The sequence below is a fragment of the Euphorbia lathyris genome, chromosome 2, assembly GCF_963576675.1.
Source record: "Euphorbia lathyris chromosome 2, ddEupLath1.1, whole genome shotgun sequence".
Lineage (NCBI taxonomy): Eukaryota > Viridiplantae > Streptophyta > Magnoliopsida > Malpighiales > Euphorbiaceae > Euphorbia > Euphorbia lathyris.
In genome coordinates this window covers 190,177-200,640 of record NC_088911.1, presented here as the reverse complement: position 1 = coordinate 200,640, position 10,464 = coordinate 190,177, and the positions used below count along the sequence as shown (strand labels likewise).

General features: G+C 35.5%; 1 non-coding gene across 1 annotated transcript; it reads left to right on the top strand.

Annotated features, from left to right (window-relative positions):
• The first annotated feature begins 9,507 nt into the window (after nucleotides 1–9,507).
• On the top strand, nucleotides 9,508–9,614 carry LOC136220995 (small nucleolar RNA R71). The gene has a single exon (XR_010684790.1). It is a non-coding gene; the product is annotated as a small nucleolar RNA R71 (small nucleolar RNA).
• Nucleotides 9,615–10,464: the final 850 nt, after the last annotated feature.

The window sequence follows — 10,464 nt, the reverse complement described above, 5'->3', positions numbered from 1 at the left end:
GGCGGTGCATCTTCCTCGACTTCCCCCTCGCCTCCTTCATCGGTACCTACAAATTGTGAACTTGAAGCGCCTCCACCCATAGTGCCTCAAAGATGGGCAATACGGGAAGCATATGAAATAAAAACGGGAGGAACCGAAGTAAGCAATAAGTGAGCCCGCTCAAGCGCCGAAATGTTCAAAATTGGAACATACCCATGGTAGGTGGACATATCATAATCGGCCAATTCACCCCGTGCTCCCAAAACAATAGCAGTGATAAAATTACTAAGAGGGACTTGAATTGTGGAAGCCCTCGAAGCACGGAACAAATTATCAAATAGCATACCAATGCTATCAACCCTCAAACCCTTAAACAGACAATCCAAAACAAACAAATCCCGAACTTGAATCTTCGAACTCTCAACACGACCAAACAATGAAAAACTCAGAAATTTATGAAAGAAGAACACACAATTGTCCTTAATCAACTTGCTTAAAGTGTTTTTGGAGTTAAAATAGTCTTGATCCGAAAGAGTTTTCCATATAGAGTCATTATCAAAATCCTAGGGCTTATCATAAAAATCAGTAGTAGGGAAACCAAACATATTTCCCATAGCTTCATAATCAATGGTGTAAGTGGTACCATTGTTCCTAAAAGAAATTGATGTCTTCTTCCTATTCATGGTCAAAGTGACCAAAAATTCCACCACATATTCATTAATACGGGGAAAACGCATAGAAATAAATTCGTGCCACCCCAAAGCCTCAATGAAAGCATTAATTCGAGTAGAGAAATTCAACTCTCTTACCGAATCAAAGTCTAGGAAGTGCATGTCCACGAATTCCCGCTTAGAATTTGAAAAGTGAAGAAATCGAGCGGCTTCCTCCTCCAAAGCGATATCAAAATAAGCTCCGCATTGAACCCGAAGGCGATTAGCCTCCGTCTTATGACCAACACGCTTTGTTCTAGGCATGTTAATGGTGTTTAGGGTTTGCAAAGAAGAAGAAGAAGAAGAAAAGAGAGAAAAGCAAAGCTTGAAGATGAGTTGGGAGTTGTAATGGGTAGGTGATTGAATTGGTAAGTGATGTAGAAAGGGTAAAGAATAAATTGGGAAGAGGGAAAGTGATTTATGGGGAAGAGTTTAGAGTAGGGGATTGGGTAAAAAGTGAGGTGATGTGAGGTTTGTGTAAGGAGTAGGTTTATATAGGGTGAAAAAGGGAGATGTAGAGGTAGAATAGGAATAGGAATAGGCTAAAAATAGGGCAAAAATCCAGAATAACTCTGCCTACAGGTCGCGTGTCGCGACCGAGAATGTGGATCCGCTGTCGTGGCACGCGAATTTCAGAGAACAAATCGCTCTGAATTCGGCCTGTTTTCGCTGGACTTACCGAGAATTTAAAATTCTCGGTAGAGAATTGGTCAAAAGGGGCTGATTTTGTGCATTTTGACTTGGTTTGTGCAATTTTGTTGATTAATTGTGTCCTGAACTTAATATAAATTGTACCTGCATTTAAGAACTAAAATAAATAACATTAAATCCAAGGAAAACAATAGCAGTGAATATAGTAAAGAGAAATAAATGGCATATTAAGAGTTAATGAAACATTAATGCACATTTATGTATACAAGTTAAAGGAATCATAGTAAGTGCATATTAATACATATTAATTTCATGAATGGAATTAATTGAATATAGTAGTGAACACAATGAATTAAGTTTATGAAGTGAGATTATGTGTTAATTTAAGAAACCATACTAGTTTATTCGAAGCATTGTTTATCTTCATTTAACCAAGAATAATTAGAATTCCTCAACTTTTAATGGACTTTGTATAGATTTATCCATGAGAAAATGGAACAAATATATTATCTATTGGAAAATCAATAAACAAACTAAGATGAAATAGAAAATTTTATTTAATAAAGTAACACAAATGTACAAAACAGAAAAATAAAGAATTGAATAACAACAAAATAAGGAAATATGTACAAAATAAAATTTAAAACCTGAACTATTCTATATATTCATCCCTATCAAGCGGGATTTCTCTAGCCCTATAAAGATCAATTTGCAACTGCACGAAAGCCTGACGTTCCGGTGCAGAAAGAAAATGAAGGCCTGCTCGAAATACACGTTTCATAAGTCCTTCGTACTCGAGAAACTCATAATCGAGAGTCGGAAAACTCTCATCCTCGCTCCAAGGAATATTCATAGTCCCCTTGGTACCGAGAATTATTCCACAAATTATATTCCCGAATCCATTCTTTTTATCCTTGGATCGAGATGCGGCAACAAGACCTTCCATCAGAATTTTGGAAGTATCAACGGTATTTCCTTGGAATATATCGCCAAGGACATACAAGTCAGTGTCTCAGACTATACGGCTGAAAGTGCGCCCGAACAGACTGTGACACAAGAACTTGTGTAAATACAGCATTGAATTGGAGTGAAAAGATTGATTGTAGGCGAGTTTAGGATTGAATCGCCAGAATCCAGTGAGCATTCTCCAAATATTAGTGGATGTCATGTCTTTGCTAGGATGACGTTTGATTGTATCCCTCGGGGGAAAACCAAACCAGGCATGTAACTCGGGATATCCGAAAGTAAAGATTTCGCCATCTCGTCGAAAACTAAGACGGACCCATCGTTTGTTAACGAAACGAACGGTACAGAAAAACTCAAGGATCCAATCGCCAATTATTGGAAATCGCATGTTGGCGAATTTTGTCCATCCTAAGCGTTCTAAATAGCGACTCATGTCATCGCTTATGCCGAGTTGTACGTTCAAGAAGTCATTCAAATACAACATTCCGACGAAGAACTTGTAACGAAGCCTCCAGTAACGCCTTCCTTCATCGTGATTGAAGATAGGAAAAGGCGCACCGTATCGTTTAGATAAGTCGGGACGTTTAGTGCCGGAAACAGCAATTTTCTTAGAGGTTTTGTGTTTAGTAGTCATGGTGTTTAGGAGGAATCAAAGAAACAAAGTTGTCTAGAACTTAGTTTATGAATGGAGGTTTTAGAAAATCAGAAATTTGTTCTGACAGAGATGAAAAAAATGTAACAGAACTTTGATCCTCTAGGAGTTATTTATAGGATTCTAGGATGAAATGATGTGTTTTTTTGATGCGAAAAGGCATAAAATCATACCTCTGAAGATTGAAGAAACCTAATTTTTTGTTTCCGAAAAGTTATGCCTACAGGTAGAAGAAGATACAGGTCTGATGGTGCAGGAAAGTGCCGTGTCGCGACCGAGAATTTCAAATTCACGGTCGCGGAAATCAGGTGTCGAAACCCATGTTTCCGATTCTCGGCCGAGAATTTAAATTCTCGGTAAGTTGAGAAAATTCCCTACCTCTTTGGTTAATTCTGAAAATGTGAATTCTCAACTGAGAATTCCAAATTCTCGGCTGAGAATCACCAATTTTCTCCAAAAACGTACTAAAAGCCTAAAAATAAAATAAAATCATGACTTAAACATATTTTTATGCATCTAAATTTTAATATAAAGTCTATTAATAATTAAAAATCATAAAATTGGCATGTGTAAAATTTAACTAAATTAAAAATCATTAAAACATATTAACACTAACAAAACGAAATTAAAAAAAATAAATAAAAAAAAATACATTAAATCTAAATGAACTTAATTGTCAGAAAAATGCGTTACAAACGCAATTTTTTCGTTTGAAACATTTTCATAATAGATTTTACATCTATTACCGTTAACTTTAAAGCGAACTCCGTTAGGTCCTTCAAGTTCTAAGGAGCCATAATCAGATACATGGAGGACTAGATATGGTCCTGTCCATCTGGACTTAAGTTTACCTGGAAATAAACGGAGCCGTGAATTAAATAACAGCACTTTGTCCCCTATTTTAAAGCTTTTGACTTTAATCTTGGCGTCATGCCATTTTTTCACTTTTTCTTTATATATTTTCGCATTTTCGTAAGATAAATGACGTAATTCGTCTAACTCATTTAAGTCGAGCAAACGTTTCTTACCTGCTTGTTGTAAATCAAAGTTAAGTTCCCGAATAGCCCAATAGGCTTTGTGTTCTAATTCGACTGGCAAATGACACCTTCCCATACACTAGGCGGTATGGAGTCATTCCTATTGGAGTTTTAAATGCAGTACGGTATGCCCATAATGCATTGTTTAGTTTATAAGACCAATCTTTTCTTGAAGATGAAACTGTTTTTTCTAGGATCCATTGGAGTTCTCTATTTGATATCTCTGCCTGACCATTCGACTGAGGATGGTATGGCGTTGGCACGCGGTGGCGTACTCCATTTTTTCATAAGTATATCAAAACTTCGGTTTATAAAATGGGTACCGCCATCACTAACGATGACTCTAGGACAACCAAATCTACAAAATATATCGTCAAGAAAACCAACAACAACTTTAGAATCGTTTGTCGGGGTTGCAATTGCTTCAACCCACTTTGAAACATAATCTACGACGACTAATATGTAAGTTTTACCATTAGAAGGAGGAAAAGGTCCCATAAAATCTATTCCCCACATGTCGAATACGTCAACTTCTAATATGTTTGTGAGGGGCATCTCATCTTTTCTACCTAAATTTCCCGTTCTTTGGCATTTGTCACAACGAGTAATAAATGAACGGACATCTTTAAACAATGTAGGCCAAAAGAATCCACATTCAAATATCCTGGCTACTGTCTTACTAACGTCGTTATGTCCTCCATATAAGCTAGAATGGCATTCAGACATCATAGACTCATATTCATTTTCACTAACGCATCTCCTAATTATCCCATCACCACAAGTTCTAAACAAAAAAGGATCTTCCCAAAAATACTTTTTAATGTCAAAGAAGAATTTCTTCTTTTGTTGGAAAGTTAATCCTTCCGGAGCAATGTTGGCTGCAAGATAATTTGCAATATCCGCATACCATGGTGACATGACACTTTTTATTTGATAGAGATGTTCATCAGGGAAATCATCTCGTATACCGATAGTTTCACCTATAGGACCGTTTTCATCTTCAAGTCTCGATAGATGATCGGCGACAAGGTTTTCTACTCCCTTTTTGTCTTTAATTTCTATATCAAATTCTTGTAACAATAAAACTCATCTAATTAGATGTGGTTTTGCATCTTTTTTAGCAAATAAATACCTTAAAGATGCGTGATCAGTATAAATAATAACTTTTAAACCTAACAAGTATGACCTAAACTTATCGCATGCAAAAACTACAGCTAACATTTCTTTCTCGGTTGTGGTGTAGTTTAATTGTGCACCGGACAGTGTGTGACTTGCATAATAGATGACATGAAGTTTCTTATCCTTTCTTTGACCTAAAACACATCCGACGGCTAAGTCACTTGCATCACACATGATTTCGAAAGGTAAATCCCAATCGGGTTTAGCAATTATAGGTGCACTAACTAAAGCAGTTTTTAATGTTTCGAAAGCTTTAACGCAATCTTCATTAAAATCAAAGGTTGAATCTTTCATGAGTAAATTAGTAAGTGGTTTGGAAATTCCAGAGAAATTCTTAATAAATCTTCTGTAAAAACCTGCATGTCCTAAAAACGACCTTACTCCCTTAACAGTAGTTGGAGGGGGTAATTTTTCTATTACTAAAGTTTTTGCTCTATCCACTTCTAATCCTTTTTCTGATATTTTGTGACCTAAAACAATTCCCTCGTCAACCATGAAATGACATTTTTCCCAGTTTAATACTAAATTTGTTTCTTCACACCTAGACAAAACTTTATCCAAATTTTGTAGGCATGAATCAAAAGAATCTCCATAAACGGAAAAATCATCCATAAGAACTTCCATGATATCTTCAATGAAATCATTAAAAATCCCAGTCATACAACGTTGAAATGTTGCTGGTGCGTTACATAGACCAAAGGGCATTCTTCTATATGCAAATGTTCCATAAGGACATGTGAAGGTTGTTTTGTCTTGGTCATCCGGGTAAATATATATTTGAAAGAATCCAGAATAACCGTCTAGAAAACAATAGAAAGCATGACCAGCTATCCTTTTGATCATTTGATCAATGAAAGGAAGAGGAATGATCTTTCCTAGTTGCTTTATTAAGGTTTCTGTAATATATACAAACCCTCCAATCGGTGGTGGTTCGTGTAGGTATTAATTCACATTCGTCATTCCTTACAACAGTTATGCCTCCCTTTTTAGGTACACAATGGATCAGACTAACCCATTCACTATCCGAAATAGGATAAATGATTCCATTGTCTAGAAGTTTGGCAATCTCATTTTTTACTACCTCTTTCATATTCGGATTAAGGCGTCTTTGCCTATCCGCTTTAGGTGGCTTATCTTCTTCTAAGTGAATTCTGTGCATTACTATATTAGGATTAATTCCTTTTAAGTCTGAAATTTTCCATCCCATACTTCCTATTCTATTTCTAACAACATCTTTTAATTTTTCTTCTTGAACCTGTGTTAGCTTGTTAGAGATAATTATAGGTAGAGAATCGCCTTCGCCTAAGAAAGCGTACCTCAAATGGTTTGGTAATTCTTTAAGTTCTAATTTAGGTGGAACTATAATTGAAGGCGGAACTGGTCCATCTTCTCGAATCAAAAGCTCTGGGTCCTTATCTTCTAATTCCTCACTCATTATAGGTTCTATTATTTCTTCTTTTTGAACAATGTCATTTACACATTCTTCAACTAGATCAAGTTTCATACAAGCGAAATCCTCCATAGGATACCTCATTGCTTGATTCATATCAAACTCGATCTTATCGTCTCCTATTCGTAAAACTACTTTCCCTTCCGACACATCGACTAGAGCACGTCCCGTGTTCATGAACGGTCTACCAAAGATTAGCGGACAATTAACGTCATATGCAAAATCTAATATCACGAAATCGGTAGGAAAAATAAATTTGTCAACTTTAACTAAAACATCCTCAATTATACCATATGGTCTTTTAGTGGTTTGATCTGCTAATTGCAAAACCATATTGGTACGTTTGATATCTTCTTCTAAGCCTAACTTATTAAAAAATTGATAATGGCATCAAATTTATACTTGCTCCTAAATCACAGAGACAACTGGGAAATTCAATATCTCCCAATTTACATGGAATGGTAAAACATCCGGGATCTTTGAGTTTAGTGGGCAAATTACTTGACACAATTGAACTGCAATCTTCGGTTAGTGAAATGGATGAAATTCATTCCCAACTGATTTTCTTTGAAATTAAATCTTTTAGGAATTTACCATAATTGGGAATTTGCGTAATCGCATCCATAAACGTCAAATTAATATGCAAATTTTTAAGTTTGTCTAAAAATGTTAAAAGTTGTTTGTCATAGTCCTTATTGCGGACTTTGTGTGGAAAAGGTGGTTTGGGTACAAAAGTTTTTGTACTAGAATCAATTGGTGCATCTTTTTGGTTTAATGTATCTTCTTTGGACTTTGGTAAATCAGTTCCTGGTAAAGTCGAATTTCCGGGCATTTCCGGACCTAAGTAATTTTTCCTTGAACGAAGAGTGATAGCCTTTACATGCTCTTTCGGATTTTCTTCCGTATGGTTGGGAAGACTTCCCTCTTTACGGGATGGAATTGATTTAGCGAGTTGTCCAATTTGAACCTCCAAATTATGGATGCTAGATGAATGGTTTTTAATAAGCTGATCGAATTTATTCTCGATCCGTTTAAAACCATCATCGTGATTACTTATTTTTCCGCCCATAGCATCAATAAATTTGTCGATTTTAGAAGATAAAGTGCTAATCGTATCTCTTGATTGATTTTGATAATTAGTGGTACGATTTTGATTAGCATTAGCATTATTATTATTATCTCTCCAGTTAAAGTTAGGATGATTTCTCCATCCAGGATTATATGTATTGGAATAAGGGTTATTATTTTGATTTTGCCCTTGGACAAAATTTACCTGTTCAATTTCGCTCATACCTTCATAATCCACATCCATTTGGATTGGCTTACCATTAGGATCACACGGTGCCATAAACCTATCAATTTTGTGCGATAAGGCAGAAAATTAGGCTTGCAACATCGCAACTGGATCAAGATTCACTATACCTTTAACTGATGACGTAGTTGAGGATGATGGTTTCGCCATTGGTACGTGTCCACGCTCCATGGGCCACATACTACTGTTGATTGCCATTTCCTCCAAAAGTTCTCTTGCTTGGGCCAACGTTTTCTTCATGAATAAACCCCCAGACATAACATCTAATGAACTTCTAGTTGTAGGATTTAAACCATTGTAAAATGTTTGCATTAAAAGTTGGGTAAATTCCAAAAAAAACCACTGTGGTTTGATGTTGTTCCAAATAAACCCTTGTGGTTTGGTTTTACAAAAAAAAGGGACCGTGGTTTCGCCGTTACCCGACAAACGGAAATTGACTTAACACCGTTAAAAATGCTGACGTGGCAAGGGGCCGAGTTGGAAATTCGATTTTTTTTTTTATTTTTTTATTTTTCTTTTTCTTTTTCTTTTTCTTTTCCTTTTTCTTTTTCTTTTTCTTTTCCTTTTCCTTTTTCTTTTTCTTTCCCTTCTCCCTTCTTCTTCCTTCTCTCCTCCTCCTTCTTCCTTCTCTCTTCTTCTTCTTCTTCTTCTTCTTCTTTATTTTTTTAATTTCTGAAATCTAATTTTTTTTAATTTTTCTTTTTCTTTTTCTTTTCCTTTTCCTTCTTCTTCTTCTTCTTCTTCTTCTCCTCCTCCTCCTCCTCCTCCTCCTCCTCTTTCTTCCCTTCTTCTTCTTCTTCTTCTTCTTCTTCTTCTTCCTTTTTCTCCCCTCCTCCATTCTTCTTCTTCTTCATACCTCTTCTTCTTCCTTTATTTTTTTTTAAGTTTCGGAAATTTCCTGATTTCTGAAAATTTCAAGATTTCCGTATGAAATCTGGAAATTTTCCAGAAATCTGGAAAATTTCCAGATTTCTAAATCTGGAAAATTTTCCAGATTTCCGGAGAAATCTGGAATTTTCCCGAAATCTGGAAATTCCAGATTTCGGGAAAATTCCAAATTTCTTCGAGTAAGGGAATTTAAAAAAAAAGAATAGAAAAAAAGAAGAAGAAGAAGGAGGAAGAAGAAAAAGTAAGAAGAAGGAAGAAGAAGAAGAAGGAGGAGGAGAGAAGGAAGAAGGAGGAGGAGAGAAGGAAGAAGAAGGGAAAGAAAAAGAAAAAGAAAAAAGAAAAAGAAAAATTAAAAAAAATAAAATTTCAGAAATTTAAAAAAAAAGAAGAAGAAGAAGAAGAAGAGAAGGAAGGAGGAGGAGAGAAGGAAGAAGAAGGGAGAGGAAAAGAAAAAGAAAAAAAAAAGAAAAAGAAAAAAAAAAAAATTAAAAAAAAAAAATCGAATTTCCAACTCTGCCCCTTGCCACGTCAGCATTTTAACGGTGTTAAGTCAATTTCCGTTTTTCGGGTAACGGCGAAACCACGGTCCTTTTTTTTGTAAAACCAAACCACAAGGGTTTATTTGGAACAACATCAAACCACAGGGGTTTTTTTTGGAATTTACCCTTAAAAGTTCAGCGGGAAATTGGTGGTGTGGGCATAAACGTTGAAGTTCTTTAAAACGTTCCCAAGCCTCATAAAGAGTTTCATTATCATTTTGAGAAAAAGATGTTAACTCTTTTATGACTCTTGCAGTTTTTGCTAAAGGAAATTTTTTTGATAAAAACGCTTGGGCTAATTGCTCCCAAGTCTCAAATGATGCGGCTGGCATAGAAGTTAACCACTCTTTGGCTCGATCCTTCAAAGTAAAAGGAAAAAGGCGAAGATTGATTGCTTCCGCAGTCACATTCGGTATTTTAAAAGTGTCACAAATTTCTAAGAAATTTGTCAAGTTGGTGTTAGGATTTTCGTTGGGTAACCCGTAAAATGTTACGTTATTTTGTAACATATTAAGCAATGCTGGCTTAATCTCAAATTGATTTGCATTAATTTGGGGTCTAACTATGTTGTTTGTTACACCGGCCACTCCTGGCCTAGCGTAATCCATGAGTGTGGCCATAATTTCTGGCTCGGTAACTCTGGTTTTATTGGAGTCTTGTTTTTGTTTTTGTTTTTGTTTTTGTTTTTCTTGTTTTTCTTGTTTTTCTTGTTTTCTTGAAATTTCGCACGAACCGAAACTACCTTCAAAACAGAATTTGAAAAATAAATATGTTAGTAACTAAAAATAAATAAAATATAAAATTTTGAATAAGTATAAATAAACCTAGATTCGAAATAAAATACGAAAAATCTAAATTTTTGTCGAAAATTTTGGCGTTCCCCGGCAACGGCGACAAAAACTTGTTGAGCGATTTCCGCAAGTGCACGGTATACGCTTGTAGTAATAAAAGATATCGATCCCACAGGGAACGCTTTTTTAACAAAAAATTATTTTGAATCAGTTAGATTTACTTTTAAGGTTTATAATATGTGAAATCGTTGAATTGGATTTGGTTTTGAAATTGCTAGAATAAGAATTAGATTAGAGCATAACAAATGTT